A 14,856-nucleotide genomic window follows, 5' to 3' on the forward strand; every position below is an offset into this window, starting at 1 on the left:
AATATCCTTTTGCAAAATGATGAGAGCATTTTAATTTTGTTAAACCAAGGATTTGTATAGTATATTATACAAATCCTTGGTTAAACCTAATAATTTCTGAAACTACTTCTCGTCTAGAATATGCATGCAATGTTTGCCACTGGACGTAAAGCCACCAACAATCGATCAAATGTTGCTTTAACAATGAATTAAATAATAAAAGCCTGTTTGTATAGTAAACATTTACTGAATTCGTTTTTGTTCACTGAGAATATATTCCTAAGACGAGTTCAAGTATGTCAATTAATTTATAGAGTATCATGTGGTAGTTGAAATTATCCATTGCAATCACTTTGTGTCCAACGGTGTCTTTAAACATAGAAAATGTTGTATCCACTGTCTGCTGTTCCATAGTCTGTTAGGTCGCAGTTTTTTTTTAAACGTTAGCCTCCCACTTCGGCAATACCAAATCATAGAGGGGGGAAGGGGCGGTTACTCGGGACAAACTTTTTTTTTTGTCAATTCATAAAAATATCGTTATAAGTACATGTAACACCTTTCTGTATTCTCAGATCTGCTGTGACATCACAACATTGAATTCACCAAGGTTTCCTTAAGCTTTTATCTATTGATGTCTTATTAAATATAATAATCACGGAATCTCAAAGTATTTTCTATGGTAAACATATATAATGTCTGAGATATTTTCTTATTCAAATATTTAAAAAAAAAATTTTTTTTAAGAGAATAGAGTAATTAGATATGTTATTTGACCCATGTCTTGCGGTTCATCGATTTTCGGTAAAATCATAGAAAAACCGGCACGTTTAACATTGTTAAATACTTCATTTTAAATATTTTTATTCTGTTTATTTTATTATTTTGAGTTTATGCATTAAATATTAATCTCTTACATAACACGATATTTTTTTACATGTAATAGTACTCCTTCTTGTCAAGAGTGTCATAGTATAAGTCCTTAGTGCACTTAGGAGTCCTAATCAGTGTTAAGGCACACTAACTTCATAAAATATTATATGAAATAATACATAGATTTCGATAAATAAGAAAAACCCAAATAATTACACACACAAAAAAGAACCATAGAGCATCTTTAAAGATTTCTTGTTTATGAATGTTGAAAATTTGTTTCTTACTGTTGAACAGTCACGAATTAATTACTGATTATAACATTCTTAAAAAAAACCTTTTATTTCTTTTCCCCTGATATGTCAACGTTTATTGGGGCCAGTTGTTATAGAAATTTAACTTCTGACACGTTTTAGCAATATAACTGGTAAACCTGTGATAATCTAGACACCTGTAATATGCATTTACCTGTACAAATCAAACCTTTTAGAGAAAAAATACAAATATACATGTATATGATAATAAAAGGTATTTTACTTTGTAAACGATAGAGAAAACAAAACTTGTTTAAGTGTGGAACTTTTAAATTTTACAATTTATTCTTCAAAAAGCTTCAATATTCGTGGATTGAAAATTGGAAAATATGTTTCTCTTGTGTCCATTTTGTTGCACGAATAGTCCGATGCACTTTACCATCATAGTCAATACAAGGATGTCTCAATTTGTCCGAAATTTATTATTTTTAAACACCTGTTGAACATGTTTTAGAAAGGGTAACTTTTGCTTTCAGGAATTAACTTCAAGGAATAACTTCCAAAGAAAAAGGTGGACCGCCAATCAAAATCGATTTTACAATTGGCTAGCAATTCCGATTTTATCTAAAATTATCAAATTTACGACTTGTGTTTTAATTCACTTGGTCGAGGTTAACTATCATTGTCGAAACAATTCACCTTATCGACTGTTAATGCATTATCAAAGAAGTAACTATCATTGTCTGTGCGCGAGTCACATTAATTAGACCATCTATGATGTTCGACCGTAAAGTATACTTTACGCCGTACATCTATAATGGTCGACCGATAATCTATCATTGTCGCCGATAAACTGTGATTATCTATTAATGTGCTTCCCGCGTTCCATAAATACACAAATTGACAATTTACGAATCGACATGTTACAAAACATCAATATACAAATAGACAATTTACAAATCGACATTTAACGAATCGACAAGTAACAAAACAGCAATATATAAATTGACAAATTACACAGTTACAAAAACAAGTTCGGTGACACCATGTTTTCTTTTTATTTTCTTAAAACATATTATGAAACCTATCTTCTCACAATTAATTTCAGAATTCTATCTCATAGACTTTTTTGTATGCACTCTAATGTGTTTTTTTATGAAAAAACTAACCAAAATTTGGCAATTTTCAACGACTCATAGCTTGAAAAATAGCACGGTGACCCATTCGTTTTATTATATTTTTGAAAAAAACATAGTAAAATCTTCATTTTGGCAAATTTTAAGAAAAATCTGTCTCAAAAAACATTTACTTATGATCTACCTTAACTCAAGGAAATTTGGATCGTGTGTTTGCATGGTTTGTTGAAATTTACATTACGCATTCACATCATTCGATCTATATAAACGAGAGAATGTTGAAAGACTATTTAAAGGCTGGTTTGTTGCTGCAAGGAACTATGCCCGCTATACCTAACGTATACCATTTTTAACATTGACAGACTCGTCAACTTATTTGAAATGTCAGTAAGTAATCTGTTTAAAGGTCTGATGTCTCCCCATATATATTCCCTATCCCTTCACTTTTCTAATCACTAAACACTATACGTGTGCCAAAAGTGGTGCAGTATCTGCTTGCCATTACGGAACACCTGATATATATCATCCCCGGTTTTCATTTTTATTCGGAGTTTGTGTTGCGCAGTCTTTAATATTTTATTTTGTAATTTGTTGTTTTGTCATTCTTCTGTTTTTATTTTGTTTTGCATGGCAATGTTAGTTCGTATTCGAAATAATTCTTTGATTATCCCGTTTGTCTCTTGTGAAGCTTTAATAAAGTTCTTATATACGATACATAATGTTCGCTAAACAATGTAGCTATAGTTGTTAGTATACTCGGATTTTTAATTTCGCGATTTTCTGATTTACTTGATGAAGTTTAATAAAGAAAGCTCCAAGTTTTATATATTCGCGACGATTTATATTCGCGTTATTTTTCTACTCGCGAAAGTCGCGAAAATAAGTTGGTATACAGTTCTTTTTGCGTCAATATAATTTTATTTTTTGATTATTTTTATTTTAACTAACGTTCTTCGTCTTTACATGTCTAATTATAGTTATATCCAATAGCTGACTCGAATTTATATTAAAAGGTTGTATTTTTTCAACAACCTTACATAATTAAAATTTATTTATATAATTATTTTTGTTAATAAGAAAGTTACTGTTTTAATTGGGGGTTTTCCCTGTGATTACACGATTGAAAGACATCCCAGGGGAAAGGATCTGAAATTTATAATGAAAACGTGTAAAATGAATGAAAATCAATACATTATTGTTCTTTAAACTAAGGGGACGAACATTAATCTTCAAGGGGTTTGCGGTGGGGATGTGTTTTTTTCCTAAAAAAATATTCTGACCCCCATTTTTTTTCAGATTTTGGTCATGCTGATGAAGAAAAAAAATCTGAATCCAGATTTTTCCAATTCCTCATAGTGTTAAATTTTGAAAATAATAATTTGATTGTTGGCGCCTAAAACAAAATACAGCTTGAATCAGAAAAAAAACTTACCTCTCCACCCTTTTTGAAGTTAAACGGTTGCGCCATATATTTTGTAACTATATGAAAAACAACTCTGACTCGAACCTCAATCCTAATTTGATTTGCTGTTTTGTACATGTAGCATGTTGCTGCAGCTCTCTGATTTTATTTATTGGAAATTGAATTTAACATTTAAACAGTTATCAAATTTACTTAAAAGATTAACTATCTCAATAAAATCAAAAAGTAAATCCCATTCATCCCTTTTGTTTGCAAAATACACGTAGTAACCGTATCACCCCTTTTGTTTACCAACAAATACATGTAGGTTCCGTATTCACCCCTTTTGTTTACCAACAAATACATGTACATGTACATATAGCAACTGTACACTGTTTACAAACTCGTTCTAGTTATTACCTTAAAGCCAGATAACGCATATTTATTTGTTTTTATTTTTGTTGATTTAATCTGTCACAAATAGCAACATCCGTTACCGTGAAGGCCATTACAAATGTATTCCGATCAATCAATTTGATTTATTTGTTTCTTTAACAATATTATCAATATTAAGTTTTGTAGTTGTATTTGTAAGAAAATAAAGAGATGAAAAGCTGGGATGCGAGGCATTTGTAATTTGTTCATTTAAGGAAGGAAAAATATTTTATTTGTGAATGAATAGAGTACAAAATGTGTTACACGCTCAATAACCCGCGTATTAATTTCCGCCTATTATTTCCAATAGACTGAAAAATATTAAGTTATTCCTTATAATTTATTTCTTTTTCCAATTTTTAAAAGAGATAAATCGTGAAAAAAAACGTTGATGACGGCACCATGGTCACATGACATTTCTTAAATGATATTATCGATATTTAGTCTTGTGATTGTATGTGTAAGAGATGAAAATCTGGGATGAGAAACACGTGATATGTTTGTTTCAGAATCAATGGTAATGATTTTTTTCTGTGTATTAAGGGAGCTACCATTTGATTTTTTCTGTGTATTAAGGGAGCTACCATTTGATTTTTAGGGGGGGGGGGGGGGGGCTAGGATGAAAAATTAAGGAATAAATCTTGAAAACGTTCGTTGATGACGTCAAACAGTCACATGACAAAAAAATGTCTATAAGTTGTTAAGACAAAAAACTTTCAGCTAATCAATTGCAAAAGACCTGTTAGATCCAAAATACTAAATAGAGTTAACCTGCTATACATAAAATGATAGCATGAAAAATCGAACAGTGCAGCAGTGCATATCAATCAACAGCACCGACTGTAAATAAAAAAGATATACAAGAGGGTGTGTCTAGTCGTACAACTATTCAAGGAGATATAACTCTCAGGGTCGATTCCAGGTAGAACTGTCTAAATCCGTTCTAGGTAGAAAAAAGAGGGACGAAAGATACCAAAGGGACAGTCAAACTCATAAACAAAATAAAACTGAAAACGCCATGGCACTGTCAGGGTCAGTTCTAGGTAGAACTGTCTAAAAGGTGCCAGGATGATAGTTCTACATACTGTCCTAGAACAGTTCTCCTGACAGATTCTGACAGATTTGATGAGAGGTTAGATGCGATCTCCACTGTACGTGCTGGTTCCTAGTCAGGACCCTGTGATTCAGTGGTTGGTGTTTGTTGTTTGTTGTATATATTCTGTTTATTTTTCTTTAGTGTTTTGTACAGTAGTCAGGCCAATTGTTTTCTCGTTTGATTTTGTCATTTGGGGACCTTTACAGCTTACTATGGGGTGATGGTTTTGATCATTGTTGAATCTCGTAGGCTAGGAGTTTTACGCAATTTGGTCACTGGTTATCTGTCTCATCAGCAATCATACCACATCTTATTAATTTTGGTGGGATTTTGTCTGATGCTCGGTCCGTTTCTGTGTGTGTTACATTTTAGTGTTATGTCGTTGTTCTCCTCTTATATTTAATGCGTTTCCCTCGGTTTTAGTTTGTTACCCCGATTTTGCTTTTTATCCATGGATTTATGAGTTTTGAACAGCGGTATACTACTGTTGCCTTTATTTACCTCAATGTGAAGAAAAGCTAGCTCGATATCTTAAATTTCATAATCAAATTGAATACCTTAATGAATGTGGGTTTTTTAATTTGATACTAGTAGATGCTTTTAGGGCTTTTCTGATAAAATATTTGTTTGTTTTGAAATTGTGATACAGTGATGACTACTGTACCCATATTATGACAATGTTACCTATTATGTCTGTTTTGTACACTCATCGTTGTAAATATAATGTAATTTGATGCAACTGTCATACAAATGAGAGGTTTGACGCTATAAAACCAGGACTGGTTCAATCCAGCGTTTTCTACATAAGGAAATGCCTGTACCAAGTCAAGAATATGACAGTTGTTGTCATGCAATTCGTTTGATGTGTTTGAACTTTTGATTTTGCCATTTATTATGACTTATAAATAGAAATTGACTACTAGTATTAGGGTCGGTTGAAAACCAAAGTTTACGACGAAAGAGATGATTTCAGCTTCCCAATTGTGACCTTTTCATTTTTAAACCAAGAGTTCTAAATGGTGAAGTTGAAATCATCACTTCGTAAATTTTATGGACGCTATCATGAGTTGGTTGACCATTATGGAATATGCGTATATACATATAATATCGGGTATGTTCTTTATGTCGTATAAACTACAATACAAATGTATGTACCGTTCCCTTTACCGAATGTGACCTACCGAATTAGACTATTAACCGGCTTTGTACTAGCATGAGCAACACAACAGGTTCTAAATGTGGAGTAGAATCTTATTACCCTTCCGGAGCACATAAAATCATCCCAAGTTTTTAATGGGGTTGTGTTGAATTGTACCCTTATTTTTTACATTTTGTTCCCGCATCATTGTCAATATAATGAAATTTGATGCGACCGTCGTACAAGTGGGAGGTTAAGCGCTATAAAACCAATTCAATTTATTTGAATGGAATATTGTTTAAACTTAAACTTAACTTTCCGTTTTTGAATTTACCTCGGAGTATTTTTGTTATCTTACTTTCTATTCATTTAAATATTCTGGGACTAATTTTGCGTACTTGGTAATTAGACCGGTGGTAATTAGACCGAAATATTAAATCTCGACCGGAGAATACGTTAGAATTTTAGTAATCGTCATAATTTTAGGACGATCTATTCACTTATTAATCTTGGAATTTTTACATACATAGTTGAAAATATAGGATGAATTTTTAATTTATACTGTAAATGAAGAAACGGTTATTTGACCGAAATTGTTAATGTATTAATGTTGTTCCGTTGTTTTCCTCAGAATAGTCAGTGATGTGCTTTCTTTGTGTTTTTTTTTCTTTTTTTTTCTTTCGGATTTGTATGTGCCTGTTGCAAGCCAGGACCCTGTCATTCAGTGGTTGATGTGTGTTGTATATAATATATTGGTTTTTCTTTATTTAGTGTTTTGAAGTCAGGTCAATTGTTTATGAACATTTGTCAATTTGGGATCTTTAAAGCTTACAATGGAGTCAGAGCTCTGCTATGGGGTAAGGATATTGCTCATTGTTAAAGGTCGTACGAGCTCTTACGTCATTTGGTCTGTGGTCATCTGTCTCAATTAGCAATTATACCACATCTTCTTAATTTTACATTAATGCGAAGAAAAACACGCTCTATATCTTAAACTACATTCATCAAATCAAATATCTTAATCAATAATTATTCATTGAACTATTCTGGCACTATTTTTTTTGTACTTAGTAATTAGACACAGAAATAAATCTTGACCACAGTAGGCGTCATAATTTAGAATATTAGTAACCGTCATAAGCGCTTTAATAGAACGGTTTATTTAACTACATAACCATAATATATATATATGTTAATCTTGGAACTTTTACAGGAACATATATAGTTGAAAATATAGAACAGAACCATCCTGATACATATACAGCATGTGATTGACAGATGTCAGGGAATTCGTGGGGGTCGTCTGTTTCTTTCCTGCATGTTTTGTGTTTTGACGAACTTGACGTCAGAAATCATGTGACATTATAGAGATTGATGCTGATTGATTGGTCTTTGGTGTTTTACGTCATTTTTGGAGTTCGAACTAACAACCTCATTCTTGATATGCTACAACAGCTTAGATAATTTGGTCATCGATGTCCCTATTATTGGGAAGGCTATTCAAAACGGTTTTGGACGTACTAATCGGCCCAAATAAAACGTCAGATGCGAATCGAGGAAGCCGAGGCTGTACGGTATATGAAGAGGAAACTGTCATATTCCACTGTCATTCAGCTAATAAAATTAATACTTTATAAATTGATGCAAACGATGCGCTGTTTTTATTATTCATCGTTTTCAGAATCCTCTGGTTTTATTCATTTGAATGCCTTAATAATTTTGCCATTGACCCCTTTTTATAAATCTTTTACATGTTTAATTATAAGACATCTGTTAAAGTCTTATAAAATCTTTGTTATTTTTTAATAGTTTTTGAGAACTTAAGCTTGTCAATAATAAGCTATGAAAAGTTAGGAGAAAACATTTTCCCGCTAAAATTTCGATAGTTAACATCTCGAAAACAAGCACATTGGCCTATATTTTTTTTTGCTCTTTTTGCTTTTTTATTAATCCCCTATCAATACATTTGTATATACTATAGTGTTATGAAAAGCTTGTTAATTTGAAACCGTTTAGCGAATTTCCTTAATAACGATAGATAGATAGATACTATATTCTCTAAAAACTAGATACAAGTTTACAGAGAAACATACAATATAAATACAGACACAATAGTTAAGGTAAACAAATACAGTAATTATGATGACATACATGTTAAGGAACATGTAGAATTAATGATATAAACGATCAAAGCTCTAAATGTCAAAGACACATAAGAGTACCCGAGGAGCAAGAAAAATTGTGCATACGAAGCGCTTTTAACCTGGATTCATTTTTATCAGAAACGCTAAACTGTCTGAATATATCTTCATTAAGAACACTCAACCCCGTTATTTTGAAAGTCAAGGATTTTATTCAAAACTCTAACAGCTTTTTGATAAAAGTGTTTCATTTGCAATGATACCCGATTTCCTTTTTTATATATATATAGAAAGAATATCCACTGTCATTATAGGTTAGCTTTGTCTGTGATATGACCCTTATTTATAACTAATATATATCTAAGTACAAAAATTTAGAAAATTTGGGCTATAAATAATGTCAATGTAATAGCATTTGAGACTTGAGTAGCGATTCCTTTGAACTTTAAACTATCTATTGCGCCAGGACCCGTATCAAGCCTGTGACATGTCCAGTGTTAGATCATAAATTAAAACTAAATAAGTGTATTGCGTTCTAAAACCCTTTTCTTGATTTATTATCTACAAATAGTTATATTCTGTTAATAATATACACAAGTGATAAAGGGAATCTCTAGAAATACCAAACAATACAACAGACCTCTTCAAACACCAACACACGATAAAAGACAAATAAACAACGACAAACAATAACGAACGACAAAGTACAAGATTGCTAACAGTTTGCTCAACGTTTAGTGACAAATATTTCAGGATGATACCATGATTCGGTGCATGTTTGAAAGGAAAAAAAGAATAAAGAAAAGGAATTTCCTTGTATTCTTTTTTCCCTTTCAAACCTTTTAAATGGAAACGGGGTAGTCGTCAAACAACACAGGACGAAGTATGCACTGCTATCGACAAACCACTGCCTTGCATCTAACGAAAGATCTACCAAGGTGTACCGAATGTTTTACACTAGTTTGAAGTTGAATCGGGGACTCAATTATTTGCCTCATTACTTCCAAGCAGTTTTATCATAATTAAGTTCAGATATTTTATTCCATTTATTAGACTTCATCATTTCAATTACTTTATCATACTAGTACACCACTATTTGTTTTTTAGGGAATTTTTTATGGCCATGACCAACATTCAAGAAAGCAATACTGTTTTAAGTTTTAATAGGGTAATTTTGGTAACTTAATTCCTGGTGAAATCTGACATAAAATATTGACTATTTACTTACATTGCTAATAGATATAGGAAGATGTGGTGTGAGTGCCAATGAGACAACTCTCCATCCAAATAACAATTTAAAAAGTAAGCCATTATAGGTTAAAGTACGGCCTTCAACACGGAGCCTTGGCTCACACCGAACAACAAGCTATAAAGGGCTAAGACTATCTTCCACCCTATACATTTCAGAATCACGTAAAATTTAACAGAAGTTGACAGGTAAATATTAACCTGGACTTGTATTCTGTAGCTGGCATGGGATCCTGTTCCAGATTTGTTCTGCTTTAGAACCTTGAAAGTGATCATGGCATTTGTACGCATTGTTAGACCTTGACGTTTTACCATACTAAGTCTAAGAGAAACTGAATTTGATATCTTTAGTTTTGGAAATCTTTGTTCGAAATGCTAAAGATTGTATAACCCCATGAATATTGCAAATTGGCTGCATTTAGCAAAACCGTTCGGAAATGTTTCAGCTTCGTATTTGATTTGGTCGTATACCTTTGTTATTCGAGCGTTACTTGTGAGTTTTGATAGACGAAACATGCGACCAAAGAACAATATTATCAGAATTATCGGTATGATAAATTTAATTCCTTATTGAGGTTCGTGTTGCTTAAATTTGTTTCTATCAATACATTTTTTTTGTCTATTCGTCCTTCTTTCTGTTTTGTTTTGATTTGATTTGTTTTGTTTTGTTAGTTTTGTTTTGATTTTTTTTGTTTTGTTAGTTTTGTTATGGTTTTTTTTTCTGGGAAAAGGAGGTGCTTCTCTTTTTATTTTGTCATGGCGTCCATTTTCCTTTTTTTTTATTATTTTATTGCTCTTTTTGCGTCCTATAATAAAAAAAAAAGCGTTGTAACGATCAATATCCTATATTTTACACTGTTAACAATCAATTTAATTACATTGTTTTATTTAATCTTATTCGATCGTTCCGTTAAATCACCATTTTTGTTCCATATTTTAGCTGTATGATTTTTCAAATCGTCATTGTTTATATTAGCAAAGTGGACTAGTCAGCTATAAACAGTTCTGTAAATTCAAATATCGACTTACTCTCTCTAAAAACTATGCATGACACAAATCAACTCAATTAGCAATTGATTGAATGAATGTGTTCTAGCTGTAAATTCTGTAAACCAACTTATTAACTTAGTAACTAGCAGAGGCGGATTTAGGGGGCGGGAGCCGGGGGGCCCGCCCCCCCCCCTTTTTGGGAAAAAAATTGGTTGCTTATATAAAGAATCATTGAAGCGTGACTGAAGTGGGACCCCTCTTAGTTCAGTCAGTGGGCCCCCCACTTATGAAAATTCATGGATCCGCCACTGACTAGTGACAAAAACATGCTACTTTTGAGAAAAATTACTGTAGAGATTTTACCTATATCTGCCGTCGCCATATTGGGATGATCGTAATTGCAGTTACGATTATCTCTTTAATACAATTGATAAAATAAAGGGAAAGTGTCCAATCAAACTTGTGTGGTGATATAACGGAAGTATAATATATTTCTTCACTTACAAGATCAACACTTAAACATAGACCCAGCTTTAAGAAAGTGAAAATATAGGACGGAACTTTGACTTGTTTATAGCATTTCATTTAAAGCTGTTTATATAAACAAACAAATACCAATGTGAAACGCGCGATCTCTAATTGATACATTTATTGAATAAGACTTTAAATTTAAAATTTGATAAGACGTTCATGTATTTAATTAAAGTATATGTCTATGAATAAAGTGTGAAACACGAATGGCATTCAAACGTCAATAAGATCAGTAAATCTTTTCACAAAATATCTTTAGAGTGATTATACTCGTAAGTTTAACATTTCATTTCAGAAGAACTTACGATCATTTTTAATCGTAGATATTTCGTTGAAAAGAGTCGCAGTAGCGCAGTTTGAACTTTATTTCTAGTGAGGCATATGATTTAAATCATGACAGATAAGCTTCAACATTGTTTAAAGACCACAATATCGATAGGGACTGGACGATTCATAGAAAATTAGAATTACAAATGCCCCAAAAAAACGAATTTTAAAAAGTTTTTTGTATTGTACCCTTTCTACAATTGATTGAACGTTCCTCTTCCGACTGGACGCGGCAGTGTATTTTATACACCCTGGACAAACATACGGATGATTCTTGTAATAAAATTAACGGTACCAATTTTCTTGCACCAGATGCGCATTTCGACAATACATGTCTCTTCAGTGATGCTCGTGGCCAAAATATTTGTAAAGTATATCCCCGCTGTGCTGACCCAACCACCCTACCCCAAAGGAAAGAAAGTGGTAGGTGACCATACTCTTGATTTATAGAACATTACAATAATCATGTCCTTGAAAAAAAGAGATTGATGGAACTGTATCATGAAATTGTTGCACATCAGATCAATACATTTCAAAATATCTACTTCATAAAAGTTTAATTCTCAGTATTCAAAACATAACTAATTGACAGGATCATATGTATGTCATCCTCTAAATGTTTTTGTACAGAATTAATACTAGTAATCTTAAATTTTAAATACACTGTCTTGAACATTTTAAATGAAGGACGTAATGTAGAGAATTATGATAACTTGGTCACCTATGGCAGACACTTATTATGTCTAGTTGGAATGTGAACCGAATTATGTATCCCATTACGTAAATGCAATATTATCAAAATTGAGGGATAGATTTTTTTATTCCCTATATTAAACTTTCAAGTACTTTATGATACTAATAGCCCACTCCTGGTTTTTAGGGAATTCCGTAAGGTCATGACCGACTTTTAAGAGAGCAATACTGTTTTGCGCATTGATATGGTAATTTTGGTAACTTCCTTGTTAAAATAGTAAACACAATTTACACTATTTACTTAGACTAGCTTCCACTCTTTACATTTTAGAATCTTGTAAAATGTAACAGAAGTTGACAGGTCAATGATTACCTGGACTAGTATCCTTAAAATGGGATCTTATTTGGGGTTTGTTCTGTTTTTTTTCTTCTTGGAGAGGCTTCTTTTTTCCTTTTGTCATGGTGTCCGTTGTTCTTTTTATTATAATTTTATTGCTCTAATTGCGTCCTATAATTTTGAAAAAAAGCGTTGTAAACGAACAATATCCTATATTTTACACTGCAAACAATCTATTTAATTGCATTGTTTTATTTAATCTTTAATAACTATTCGATCGATTCGTTAAATCACCATTTTTGTTCCATATTTTAGCTGTATGACTTTTAAAATCGTCATTGTTTATATTAGCAAAGTGGACTAGTCAGCTATAAACAGTTCTGTAAATTCAAATATCGACTTAAATCTCTAAAAACTATGCATGATACAAATCAGCTCAATTAGCAATTGATTGAATGAATGTTTTCTAGCTGTAAATAATGTAAACTTATTTTCGCGGATACTTTATTTCGCATTTAGCCCAATCTAGTCCATTTCGCGGCTATTAAATTTCGCGATTTTCTAATTTACTAGAGGTATTTAAATAAGGTACAATCCAAGGTATGCAGATTTGCGACGATTTAAATCGCGTCATTTTTCTATTCACGAAAGTCGCGAAAATAAATCGCTCGCGAAATTAAGTTGGTTTACAGTAATCATTTTAAGTCATATTTACTACATATTGTGTAGCTGTCGCATACTCTCTAGACCAAACGCTTTGTGCTAAACAAATTTGAAGACCAAATGTAAAACAGATCAAAGTCAGGAACAGTTTTGCAGAGAACATCTCCAGTAAATGCGCTGACCATAACAGGTTTGATATAGCCAAAGATTTAAAAGCTTTGAAGAACTATCGTTAAAAGTGAATTTGGCACAAAAGGGGGCATGCGAAACAGTTTATTATATTCGAAATAAATCAAAATGAAGGATGTGTGTACACTCATGAGTAAAATTATAGACTTTTCTTACTCCAAAATAAACAGTTAAATTAACTACACATTCCTTTAGTATACATGAAAGAAGGGAGAAAGATACTAAAGGAACAGTCAAACTCACAGATTGAAAATAAACTGACAACGCCATTGCTAATACACAAAACACCACATAGAAAAAACTTAAGATTAAGCAACACGAACCCCACCAAAAACTAGGGGTAATATCAGGTGGTTCGGAAGGGTTTAAGCAGATTATATCTTAGTTATCTCTCCTTATGTTGCTAAGACCTCCAAAAAGTTCAATACGCGTTTTTACAGTTGACTTTTTAAGAAAAATCTTATAATTTTCCTATTTTTCAAATACATTTCATGACTTTCTAACAATTTGCATATTTTCTGCTTTTACAATCTTAAATTGCATAATTCCACTGTTCAACCGTAAGTGATATGAAAATATTTAGTTATGAGGAACTAACAAATTACATCTGGCTTAAAATCTAAATTGCGTTCCATCATTCAAGATACACATTGTAAGTGTGTTGGTTCGTATAGTGACCTATAGTTGTTTGGTAACAGTACCTAAATTACACTTTGGTGTATAAACTAGTTTTATATATACATTGCAAACATACAAAATCAATGTTCCTGAGAAAATAAAGGGAAAGTTTTCAATGAAACTTGTGTGATGATATAACGGAAGTATAAATATTCTTCTTAACTTTCAAGATCAACACTTAAACGTAGACCCAGCTTAACGAAAGTGAAAATATAGGACGGCACTTTAACTTGTTTATGGCATTTTTTTAAAGCTGTTTATAGAAACAAACAAATACCAAATGTGAAACGCGCGATCTTTAAATTGATACATTTATTGAATAAGACGTTCATGTATTTAATTAAAGTACATTTCTATGAATAAAAGGTGAAGCATGTACATGGTAAACGTCAATAATGATCAGTAAATCTTTTTACAAAATTCTCGTATAAGTCATACATATTTCAGTTGAACTGACGATCAATTTTAATCGAAAGACTTTTGTAGGTGAAAAAAGTCGCAGTAGTATAGGCTTGAATTTTATTTGTAAGGATTTGAATCTTGGTAGGAAAAGCCTCTACATGGGTTTCAGAACACAATGTAGATATATACACACAAATAATATACACATATCTGTTCTGCAATTAGCCAACAATCGTACAAATAACAGGTATACAAATATATTGTTTGGCTTTATTTGAAGTCCCCTGTTACCCCCCTTGAATGTTGAGCCATCGGTAATATGAATATTTCTGTTTCCTAACCATATA

At 32.0% G+C, this 14,856-nt stretch overlaps 1 protein-coding gene across 1 annotated transcript in view; it reads left to right on the forward strand.

Moving 5' to 3' along the window:
- Positions 1-14,856, forward strand: part of LOC134690481 (calmodulin-like) — an 88,613-nt gene that overhangs the window by 46,343 nt on the left and 27,414 nt on the right. The window lies entirely within an intron of this gene.

The sequence above is a fragment of the Mytilus trossulus genome, chromosome 11 (genome assembly GCF_036588685.1).
Source record: "Mytilus trossulus isolate FHL-02 chromosome 11, PNRI_Mtr1.1.1.hap1, whole genome shotgun sequence".
NCBI classification, from domain to species: Eukaryota; Metazoa; Mollusca; class Bivalvia; order Mytilida; family Mytilidae; genus Mytilus; species Mytilus trossulus.